The sequence below is a fragment of the Vigna unguiculata genome, chromosome 10, assembly GCF_037176805.1.
Source record: "Vigna unguiculata cultivar grain cowpea cultivar isolate G323 ecotype 2 chromosome 10, ASM3717680v1, whole genome shotgun sequence".
NCBI lineage: Eukaryota > Viridiplantae > Streptophyta > Magnoliopsida > Fabales > Fabaceae > Vigna > Vigna unguiculata.
In genome coordinates this window covers 39479692-39488961 of record NC_140801.1, presented here as the reverse complement: position 1 = coordinate 39488961, position 9270 = coordinate 39479692, and the positions used below count along the sequence as shown (strand labels likewise).

The following is a 9270-nucleotide window of genomic DNA, read 5'->3' as shown; positions in this document are numbered from 1 at the left end:
AAGTTTTCAAACTTAGGCCCAATGCGAAACCCATATATACATTGATCGTGCAATACTTGACAGGTGCGATCATACCAGCACTAATGCACCGGATCCCATCAGAACTCCGCAGTTAAGCGTGCTTGGGCGAGAGTAGTACTAGGATGGGTGACCTCCTGGGAAGTCCTCGTGTTGCACCTCTTTTTTACGTTTTTTTCTTTTTTTTTACGCCATTTTCATCACCGTTTTTTGCAATTAAATCCAATAGTACCACCTAAATGACTCAAACTACTGTTACCAAAATTTATTCGGACACAAACAACCCACTTCACGTCCCCGGGCCCCGCGCCTCACCAAGTTTTCAAACTTAGGCCCAATGCGAAACCCATATATACATTGATCGTGCAATACTTGACAGGTGCGATCATACCAGCACTAATGCACCGGATCCCATCAGAACTCCGCAGTTAAGCGTGCTTGGGCGAGAGTAGTACTAGGATGGGTGACCTCCTGGGAAGTCCTCGTGTTGCACCTCTTTTTTACGTTTTTTTCTTTTTTTTTACGCCATTTTCATCACCGTTTTTTGCAATTAAATCCAATAGTACCACCTAAATGACTCAAACTACTGTTACCAAAATTTATTCGGACACAAACAACCCACTTCACGTCCCCGGGCCCCGCGCCTCACCAAGTTTTCAAACTTAGGCCCAATGCGAAACCCATATATACATTGATCGTGCAATACTTGACAGGTGCGATCATACCAGCACTAATGCACCGGATCCCATCAGAACTCCGCAGTTAAGCGTGCTTGGGCGAGAGTAGTACTAGGATGGGTGACCTCCTGGGAAGTCCTCGTGTTGCACCTCTTTTTTACGTTTTTTTCTTTTTTTTTACGCCATTTTCATCACCGTTTTTTGCAATTAAATCCAATAGTACCACCTAAATGACTCAAACTACTGTTACCAAAATTTATTCGGACACAAACAACCCACTTCACGTCCCCGGGCCCCGCGCCTCACCAAGTTTTCAAACTTAGGCCCAATGCGAAACCCATATATACATTGATCGTGCAATACTTGACAGGTGCGATCATACCAGCACTAATGCACCGGATCCCATCAGAACTCCGCAGTTAAGCGTGCTTGGGCGAGAGTAGTACTAGGATGGGTGACCTCCTGGGAAGTCCTCGTGTTGCACCTCTTTTTTACGTTTTTTTCTTTTTTTTTACGCCATTTTCATCACCGTTTTTTGCAATTAAATCCAATAGTACCACCTAAATGACTCAAACTACTGTTACCAAAATTTATTCGGACACAAACAACCCACTTCACGTCCCCGGGCCCCGCGCCTCACCAAGTTTTCAAACTTAGGCCCAATGCGAAACCCATATATACATTGATCGTGCAATACTTGACAGGTGCGATCATACCAGCACTAATGCACCGGATCCCATCAGAACTCCGCAGTTAAGCGTGCTTGGGCGAGAGTAGTACTAGGATGGGTGACCTCCTGGGAAGTCCTCGTGTTGCACCTCTTTTTTACGTTTTTTTCTTTTTTTTTACGCCATTTTCATCACCGTTTTTTGCAATTAAATCCAATAGTACCACCTAAATGACTCAAACTACTGTTACCAAAATTTATTCGGACACAAACAACCCACTTCACGTCCCCGGGCCCCGCGCCTCACCAAGTTTTCAAACTTAGGCCCAATGCGAAACCCATATATACATTGATCGTGCAATACTTGACAGGTGCGATCATACCAGCACTAATGCACCGGATCCCATCAGAACTCCGCAGTTAAGCGTGCTTGGGCGAGAGTAGTACTAGGATGGGTGACCTCCTGGGAAGTCCTCGTGTTGCACCTCTTTTTTACGTTTTTTTCTTTTTTTTTACGCCATTTTCATCACCGTTTTTTGCAATTAAATCCAATAGTACCACCTAAATGACTCAAACTACTGTTACCAAAATTTATTCGGACACAAACAACCCACTTCACGTCCCCGGGCCCCGCGCCTCACCAAGTTTTCAAACTTAGGCCCAATGCGAAACCCATATATACATTGATCGTGCAATACTTGACAGGTGCGATCATACCAGCACTAATGCACCGGATCCCATCAGAACTCCGCAGTTAAGCGTGCTTGGGCGAGAGTAGTACTAGGATGGGTGACCTCCTGGGAAGTCCTCGTGTTGCACCTCTTTTTTACGTTTTTTTCTTTTTTTTTACGCCATTTTCATCACCGTTTTTTGCAATTAAATCCAATAGTACCACCTAAATGACTCAAACTACTGTTACCAAAATTTATTCGGACACAAACAACCCACTTCACGTCCCCGGGCCCCGCGCCTCACCAAGTTTTCAAACTTAGGCCCAATGCGAAACCCATATATACATTGATCGTGCAATACTTGACAGGTGCGATCATACCAGCACTAATGCACCGGATCCCATCAGAACTCCGCAGTTAAGCGTGCTTGGGCGAGAGTAGTACTAGGATGGGTGACCTCCTGGGAAGTCCTCGTGTTGCACCTCTTTTTTACGTTTTTTTCTTTTTTTTTACGCCATTTTCATCACCGTTTTTTGCAATTAAATCCAATAGTACCACCTAAATGACTCAAACTACTGTTACCAAAATTTATTCGGACACAAACAACCCACTTCACGTCCCCGGGCCCCGCGCCTCACCAAGTTTTCAAACTTAGGCCCAATGCGAAACCCATATATACATTGATCGTGCAATACTTGACAGGTGCGATCATACCAGCACTAATGCACCGGATCCCATCAGAACTCCGCAGTTAAGCGTGCTTGGGCGAGAGTAGTACTAGGATGGGTGACCTCCTGGGAAGTCCTCGTGTTGCACCTCTTTTTTACGTTTTTTTCTTTTTTTTTACGCCATTTTCATCACCGTTTTTTGCAATTAAATCCAATAGTACCACCTAAATGACTCAAACTACTGTTACCAAAATTTATTCGGACACAAACAACCCACTTCACGTCCCCGGGCCCCGCGCCTCACCAAGTTTTCAAACTTAGGCCCAATGCGAAACCCATATATACATTGATCGTGCAATACTTGACAGGTGCGATCATACCAGCACTAATGCACCGGATCCCATCAGAACTCCGCAGTTAAGCGTGCTTGGGCGAGAGTAGTACTAGGATGGGTGACCTCCTGGGAAGTCCTCGTGTTGCACCTCTTTTTTACGTTTTTTTCTTTTTTTTTACGCCATTTTCATCACCGTTTTTTGCAATTAAATCCAATAGTACCACCTAAATGACTCAAACTACTGTTACCAAAATTTATTCGGACACAAACAACCCACTTCACGTCCCCGGGCCCCGCGCCTCACCAAGTTTTCAAACTTAGGCCCAATGCGAAACCCATATATACATTGATCGTGCAATACTTGACAGGTGCGATCATACCAGCACTAATGCACCGGATCCCATCAGAACTCCGCAGTTAAGCGTGCTTGGGCGAGAGTAGTACTAGGATGGGTGACCTCCTGGGAAGTCCTCGTGTTGCACCTCTTTTTTACGTTTTTTTCTTTTTTTTTACGCCATTTTCATCACCGTTTTTTGCAATTAAATCCAATAGTACCACCTAAATGACTCAAACTACTGTTACCAAAATTTATTCGGACACAAACAACCCACTTCACGTCCCCGGGCCCCGCGCCTCACCAAGTTTTCAAACTTAGGCCCAATGCGAAACCCATATATACATTGATCGTGCAATACTTGACAGGTGCGATCATACCAGCACTAATGCACCGGATCCCATCAGAACTCCGCAGTTAAGCGTGCTTGGGCGAGAGTAGTACTAGGATGGGTGACCTCCTGGGAAGTCCTCGTGTTGCACCTCTTTTTTACGTTTTTTTCTTTTTTTTTACGCCATTTTCATCACCGTTTTTTGCAATTAAATCCAATAGTACCACCTAAATGACTCAAACTACTGTTACCAAAATTTATTCGGACACAAACAACCCACTTCACGTCCCCGGGCCCCGCGCCTCACCAAGTTTTCAAACTTAGGCCCAATGCGAAACCCATATATACATTGATCGTGCAATACTTGACAGGTGCGATCATACCAGCACTAATGCACCGGATCCCATCAGAACTCCGCAGTTAAGCGTGCTTGGGCGAGAGTAGTACTAGGATGGGTGACCTCCTGGGAAGTCCTCGTGTTGCACCTCTTTTTTACGTTTTTTTCTTTTTTTTTACGCCATTTTCATCACCGTTTTTTGCAATTAAATCCAATAGTACCACCTAAATGACTCAAACTACTGTTACCAAAATTTATTCGGACACAAACAACCCACTTCACGTCCCCGGGCCCCGCGCCTCACCAAGTTTTCAAACTTAGGCCCAATGCGAAACCCATATATACATTGATCGTGCAATACTTGACAGGTGCGATCATACCAGCACTAATGCACCGGATCCCATCAGAACTCCGCAGTTAAGCGTGCTTGGGCGAGAGTAGTACTAGGATGGGTGACCTCCTGGGAAGTCCTCGTGTTGCACCTCTTTTTTACGTTTTTTTCTTTTTTTTTACGCCATTTTCATCACCGTTTTTTGCAATTAAATCCAATAGTACCACCTAAATGACTCAAACTACTGTTACCAAAATTTATTCGGACACAAACAACCCACTTCACGTCCCCGGGCCCCGCGCCTCACCAAGTTTTCAAACTTAGGCCCAATGCGAAACCCATATATACATTGATCGTGCAATACTTGACAGGTGCGATCATACCAGCACTAATGCACCGGATCCCATCAGAACTCCGCAGTTAAGCGTGCTTGGGCGAGAGTAGTACTAGGATGGGTGACCTCCTGGGAAGTCCTCGTGTTGCACCTCTTTTTTACGTTTTTTTCTTTTTTTTTACGCCATTTTCATCACCGTTTTTTGCAATTAAATCCAATAGTACCACCTAAATGACTCAAACTACTGTTACCAAAATTTATTCGGACACAAACAACCCACTTCACGTCCCCGGGCCCCGCGCCTCACCAAGTTTTCAAACTTAGGCCCAATGCGAAACCCATATATACATTGATCGTGCAATACTTGACAGGTGCGATCATACCAGCACTAATGCACCGGATCCCATCAGAACTCCGCAGTTAAGCGTGCTTGGGCGAGAGTAGTACTAGGATGGGTGACCTCCTGGGAAGTCCTCGTGTTGCACCTCTTTTTTACGTTTTTTTCTTTTTTTTTACGCCATTTTCATCACCGTTTTTTGCAATTAAATCCAATAGTACCACCTAAATGACTCAAACTACTGTTACCAAAATTTATTCGGACACAAACAACCCACTTCACGTCCCCGGGCCCCGCGCCTCACCAAGTTTTCAAACTTAGGCCCAATGCGAAACCCATATATACATTGATCGTGCAATACTTGACAGGTGCGATCATACCAGCACTAATGCACCGGATCCCATCAGAACTCCGCAGTTAAGCGTGCTTGGGCGAGAGTAGTACTAGGATGGGTGACCTCCTGGGAAGTCCTCGTGTTGCACCTCTTTTTTACGTTTTTTTCTTTTTTTTTACGCCATTTTCATCACCGTTTTTTGCAATTAAATCCAATAGTACCACCTAAATGACTCAAACTACTGTTACCAAAATTTATTCGGACACAAACAACCCACTTCACGTCCCCGGGCCCCGCGCCTCACCAAGTTTTCAAACTTAGGCCCAATGCGAAACCCATATATACATTGATCGTGCAATACTTGACAGGTGCGATCATACCAGCACTAATGCACCGGATCCCATCAGAACTCCGCAGTTAAGCGTGCTTGGGCGAGAGTAGTACTAGGATGGGTGACCTCCTGGGAAGTCCTCGTGTTGCACCTCTTTTTTACGTTTTTTTCTTTTTTTTTACGCCATTTTCATCACCGTTTTTTGCAATTAAATCCAATAGTACCACCTAAATGACTCAAACTACTGTTACCAAAATTTATTCGGACACAAACAACCCACTTCACGTCCCCGGGCCCCGCGCCTCACCAAGTTTTCAAACTTAGGCCCAATGCGAAACCCATATATACATTGATCGTGCAATACTTGACAGGTGCGATCATACCAGCACTAATGCACCGGATCCCATCAGAACTCCGCAGTTAAGCGTGCTTGGGCGAGAGTAGTACTAGGATGGGTGACCTCCTGGGAAGTCCTCGTGTTGCACCTCTTTTTTACGTTTTTTTCTTTTTTTTTACGCCATTTTCATCACCGTTTTTTGCAATTAAATCCAATAGTACCACCTAAATGACTCAAACTACTGTTACCAAAATTTATTCGGACACAAACAACCCACTTCACGTCCCCGGGCCCCGCGCCTCACCAAGTTTTCAAACTTAGGCCCAATGCGAAACCCATATATACATTGATCGTGCAATACTTGACAGGTGCGATCATACCAGCACTAATGCACCGGATCCCATCAGAACTCCGCAGTTAAGCGTGCTTGGGCGAGAGTAGTACTAGGATGGGTGACCTCCTGGGAAGTCCTCGTGTTGCACCTCTTTTTTACGTTTTTTTCTTTTTTTTTACGCCATTTTCATCACCGTTTTTTGCAATTAAATCCAATAGTACCACCTAAATGACTCAAACTACTGTTACCAAAATTTATTCGGACACAAACAACCCACTTCACGTCCCCGGGCCCCGCGCCTCACCAAGTTTTCAAACTTAGGCCCAATGCGAAACCCATATATACATTGATCGTGCAATACTTGACAGGTGCGATCATACCAGCACTAATGCACCGGATCCCATCAGAACTCCGCAGTTAAGCGTGCTTGGGCGAGAGTAGTACTAGGATGGGTGACCTCCTGGGAAGTCCTCGTGTTGCACCTCTTTTTTACGTTTTTTTCTTTTTTTTTACGCCATTTTCATCACCGTTTTTTGCAATTAAATCCAATAGTACCACCTAAATGACTCAAACTACTGTTACCAAAATTTATTCGGACACAAACAACCCACTTCACGTCCCCGGGCCCCGCGCCTCACCAAGTTTTCAAACTTAGGCCCAATGCGAAACCCATATATACATTGATCGTGCAATACTTGACAGGTGCGATCATACCAGCACTAATGCACCGGATCCCATCAGAACTCCGCAGTTAAGCGTGCTTGGGCGAGAGTAGTACTAGGATGGGTGACCTCCTGGGAAGTCCTCGTGTTGCACCTCTTTTTTACGTTTTTTTCTTTTTTTTTACGCCATTTTCATCACCGTTTTTTGCAATTAAATCCAATAGTACCACCTAAATGACTCAAACTACTGTTACCAAAATTTATTCGGACACAAACAACCCACTTCACGTCCCCGGGCCCCGCGCCTCACCAAGTTTTCAAACTTAGGCCCAATGCGAAACCCATATATACATTGATCGTGCAATACTTGACAGGTGCGATCATACCAGCACTAATGCACCGGATCCCATCAGAACTCCGCAGTTAAGCGTGCTTGGGCGAGAGTAGTACTAGGATGGGTGACCTCCTGGGAAGTCCTCGTGTTGCACCTCTTTTTTACGTTTTTTTCTTTTTTTTTACGCCATTTTCATCACCGTTTTTTGCAATTAAATCCAATAGTACCACCTAAATGACTCAAACTACTGTTACCAAAATTTATTCGGACACAAACAACCCACTTCACGTCCCCGGGCCCCGCGCCTCACCAAGTTTTCAAACTTAGGCCCAATGCGAAACCCATATATACATTGATCGTGCAATACTTGACAGGTGCGATCATACCAGCACTAATGCACCGGATCCCATCAGAACTCCGCAGTTAAGCGTGCTTGGGCGAGAGTAGTACTAGGATGGGTGACCTCCTGGGAAGTCCTCGTGTTGCACCTCTTTTTTACGTTTTTTTCTTTTTTTTTACGCCATTTTCATCACCGTTTTTTGCAATTAAATCCAATAGTACCACCTAAATGACTCAAACTACTGTTACCAAAATTTATTCGGACACAAACAACCCACTTCACGTCCCCGGGCCCCGCGCCTCACCAAGTTTTCAAACTTAGGCCCAATGCGAAACCCATATATACATTGATCGTGCAATACTTGACAGGTGCGATCATACCAGCACTAATGCACCGGATCCCATCAGAACTCCGCAGTTAAGCGTGCTTGGGCGAGAGTAGTACTAGGATGGGTGACCTCCTGGGAAGTCCTCGTGTTGCACCTCTTTTTTACGTTTTTTTCTTTTTTTTTACGCCATTTTCATCACCGTTTTTTGCAATTAAATCCAATAGTACCACCTAAATGACTCAAACTACTGTTACCAAAATTTATTCGGACACAAACAACCCACTTCACGTCCCCGGGCCCCGCGCCTCACCAAGTTTTCAAACTTAGGCCCAATGCGAAACCCATATATACATTGATCGTGCAATACTTGACAGGTGCGATCATACCAGCACTAATGCACCGGATCCCATCAGAACTCCGCAGTTAAGCGTGCTTGGGCGAGAGTAGTACTAGGATGGGTGACCTCCTGGGAAGTCCTCGTGTTGCACCTCTTTTTTACGTTTTTTTCTTTTTTTTTACGCCATTTTCATCACCGTTTTTTGCAATTAAATCCAATAGTACCACCTAAATGACTCAAACTACTGTTACCAAAATTTATTCGGACACAAACAACCCACTTCACGTCCCCGGGCCCCGCGCCTCACCAAGTTTTCAAACTTAGGCCCAATGCGAAACCCATATATACATTGATCGTGCAATACTTGACAGGTGCGATCATACCAGCACTAATGCACCGGATCCCATCAGAACTCCGCAGTTAAGCGTGCTTGGGCGAGAGTAGTACTAGGATGGGTGACCTCCTGGGAAGTCCTCGTGTTGCACCTCTTTTTTACGTTTTTTTCTTTTTTTTTACGCCATTTTCATCACCGTTTTTTGCAATTAAATCCAATAGTACCACCTAAATGACTCAAACTACTGTTACCAAAATTTATTCGGACACAAACAACCCACTTCACGTCCCCGGGCCCCGCGCCTCACCAAGTTTTCAAACTTAGGCCCAATGCGAAACCCATATATACATTGATCGTGCAATACTTGACAGGTGCGATCATACCAGCACTAATGCACCGGATCCCATCAGAACTCCGCAGTTAAGCGTGCTTGGGCGAGAGTAGTACTAGGATGGGTGACCTCCTGGGAAGTCCTCGTGTTGCACCTCTTTTTTACGTTTTTTTCTTTTTTTTTACGCCATTTTCATCACCGTTTTTTGCAATTAAATCCAATAGTACCA

The 9270-nt window shown here is 44.9% G+C and overlaps 28 non-coding genes across 28 annotated transcripts; all 28 read left to right on the top strand.

Annotated features, from left to right (window-relative positions):
* The first annotated feature begins 61 nt into the window (after positions 1-61).
* Positions 62-180, top strand: LOC114167898 (5S ribosomal RNA). Its single transcript, XR_003600504.2, has one exon. It is a non-coding gene; the product is annotated as a 5S ribosomal RNA (ribosomal RNA).
* Positions 181-395: 215 nt separating this feature from the next.
* LOC114167841 (5S ribosomal RNA) lies at positions 396-514 on the top strand. The gene has a single exon (XR_003600451.1). It is a non-coding gene; the product is annotated as a 5S ribosomal RNA (ribosomal RNA).
* A 215-nt stretch (positions 515-729) lies between these two features.
* LOC114167830 (5S ribosomal RNA) lies at positions 730-848 on the top strand. Its single transcript, XR_003600440.1, has one exon. It is a non-coding gene; the product is annotated as a 5S ribosomal RNA (ribosomal RNA).
* Positions 849-1063: 215 nt separating this feature from the next.
* LOC114167949 (5S ribosomal RNA) lies at positions 1064-1182 on the top strand. Its single transcript, XR_003600553.2, has one exon. It is a non-coding gene; the product is annotated as a 5S ribosomal RNA (ribosomal RNA).
* A 215-nt stretch (positions 1183-1397) lies between these two features.
* LOC114167818 (5S ribosomal RNA) lies at positions 1398-1516 on the top strand. Its single transcript, XR_003600429.1, has one exon. It is a non-coding gene; the product is annotated as a 5S ribosomal RNA (ribosomal RNA).
* Positions 1517-1731: 215 nt separating this feature from the next.
* LOC114167919 (5S ribosomal RNA) lies at positions 1732-1850 on the top strand. The gene has a single exon (XR_003600524.2). It is a non-coding gene; the product is annotated as a 5S ribosomal RNA (ribosomal RNA).
* Positions 1851-2065: 215 nt separating this feature from the next.
* On the top strand, positions 2066-2184 carry LOC114167837 (5S ribosomal RNA). The gene has a single exon (XR_003600447.2). It is a non-coding gene; the product is annotated as a 5S ribosomal RNA (ribosomal RNA).
* Positions 2185-2399: 215 nt separating this feature from the next.
* On the top strand, positions 2400-2518 carry LOC114167942 (5S ribosomal RNA). Its single transcript, XR_003600546.2, has one exon. It is a non-coding gene; the product is annotated as a 5S ribosomal RNA (ribosomal RNA).
* A 215-nt stretch (positions 2519-2733) lies between these two features.
* Positions 2734-2852, top strand: LOC114167941 (5S ribosomal RNA). The gene has a single exon (XR_003600545.2). It is a non-coding gene; the product is annotated as a 5S ribosomal RNA (ribosomal RNA).
* A 215-nt stretch (positions 2853-3067) lies between these two features.
* Positions 3068-3186, top strand: LOC114167850 (5S ribosomal RNA). The gene has a single exon (XR_003600459.2). It is a non-coding gene; the product is annotated as a 5S ribosomal RNA (ribosomal RNA).
* A 215-nt stretch (positions 3187-3401) lies between these two features.
* On the top strand, positions 3402-3520 carry LOC114167930 (5S ribosomal RNA). The gene has a single exon (XR_003600534.2). It is a non-coding gene; the product is annotated as a 5S ribosomal RNA (ribosomal RNA).
* Positions 3521-3735: 215 nt separating this feature from the next.
* On the top strand, positions 3736-3854 carry LOC114167897 (5S ribosomal RNA). Its single transcript, XR_003600503.2, has one exon. It is a non-coding gene; the product is annotated as a 5S ribosomal RNA (ribosomal RNA).
* A 215-nt stretch (positions 3855-4069) lies between these two features.
* Positions 4070-4188, top strand: LOC114167806 (5S ribosomal RNA). Its single transcript, XR_003600418.1, has one exon. It is a non-coding gene; the product is annotated as a 5S ribosomal RNA (ribosomal RNA).
* A 215-nt stretch (positions 4189-4403) lies between these two features.
* Positions 4404-4522, top strand: LOC114167793 (5S ribosomal RNA). The gene has a single exon (XR_003600406.1). It is a non-coding gene; the product is annotated as a 5S ribosomal RNA (ribosomal RNA).
* Positions 4523-4737: 215 nt separating this feature from the next.
* LOC114167951 (5S ribosomal RNA) lies at positions 4738-4856 on the top strand. Its single transcript, XR_003600555.2, has one exon. It is a non-coding gene; the product is annotated as a 5S ribosomal RNA (ribosomal RNA).
* Positions 4857-5071: 215 nt separating this feature from the next.
* LOC114167854 (5S ribosomal RNA) lies at positions 5072-5190 on the top strand. The gene has a single exon (XR_003600463.2). It is a non-coding gene; the product is annotated as a 5S ribosomal RNA (ribosomal RNA).
* A 215-nt stretch (positions 5191-5405) lies between these two features.
* Positions 5406-5524, top strand: LOC114167896 (5S ribosomal RNA). The gene has a single exon (XR_003600502.2). It is a non-coding gene; the product is annotated as a 5S ribosomal RNA (ribosomal RNA).
* A 215-nt stretch (positions 5525-5739) lies between these two features.
* Positions 5740-5858, top strand: LOC114167895 (5S ribosomal RNA). Its single transcript, XR_003600501.2, has one exon. It is a non-coding gene; the product is annotated as a 5S ribosomal RNA (ribosomal RNA).
* Positions 5859-6073: 215 nt separating this feature from the next.
* LOC114167893 (5S ribosomal RNA) lies at positions 6074-6192 on the top strand. Its single transcript, XR_003600500.2, has one exon. It is a non-coding gene; the product is annotated as a 5S ribosomal RNA (ribosomal RNA).
* Positions 6193-6407: 215 nt separating this feature from the next.
* Positions 6408-6526, top strand: LOC114167782 (5S ribosomal RNA). The gene has a single exon (XR_003600395.1). It is a non-coding gene; the product is annotated as a 5S ribosomal RNA (ribosomal RNA).
* Positions 6527-6741: 215 nt separating this feature from the next.
* Positions 6742-6860, top strand: LOC114167892 (5S ribosomal RNA). Its single transcript, XR_003600499.2, has one exon. It is a non-coding gene; the product is annotated as a 5S ribosomal RNA (ribosomal RNA).
* Positions 6861-7075: 215 nt separating this feature from the next.
* On the top strand, positions 7076-7194 carry LOC114167891 (5S ribosomal RNA). The gene has a single exon (XR_003600498.2). It is a non-coding gene; the product is annotated as a 5S ribosomal RNA (ribosomal RNA).
* A 215-nt stretch (positions 7195-7409) lies between these two features.
* LOC114167890 (5S ribosomal RNA) lies at positions 7410-7528 on the top strand. The gene has a single exon (XR_003600497.2). It is a non-coding gene; the product is annotated as a 5S ribosomal RNA (ribosomal RNA).
* Positions 7529-7743: 215 nt separating this feature from the next.
* Positions 7744-7862, top strand: LOC114167889 (5S ribosomal RNA). The gene has a single exon (XR_003600496.2). It is a non-coding gene; the product is annotated as a 5S ribosomal RNA (ribosomal RNA).
* A 215-nt stretch (positions 7863-8077) lies between these two features.
* On the top strand, positions 8078-8196 carry LOC114167887 (5S ribosomal RNA). The gene has a single exon (XR_003600494.2). It is a non-coding gene; the product is annotated as a 5S ribosomal RNA (ribosomal RNA).
* Positions 8197-8411: 215 nt separating this feature from the next.
* LOC114167886 (5S ribosomal RNA) lies at positions 8412-8530 on the top strand. Its single transcript, XR_003600493.2, has one exon. It is a non-coding gene; the product is annotated as a 5S ribosomal RNA (ribosomal RNA).
* Positions 8531-8745: 215 nt separating this feature from the next.
* On the top strand, positions 8746-8864 carry LOC114167885 (5S ribosomal RNA). The gene has a single exon (XR_003600492.2). It is a non-coding gene; the product is annotated as a 5S ribosomal RNA (ribosomal RNA).
* Positions 8865-9079: 215 nt separating this feature from the next.
* LOC114167884 (5S ribosomal RNA) lies at positions 9080-9198 on the top strand. The gene has a single exon (XR_003600491.2). It is a non-coding gene; the product is annotated as a 5S ribosomal RNA (ribosomal RNA).
* The last annotated feature ends 72 nt before the right edge of the window (positions 9199-9270 follow it).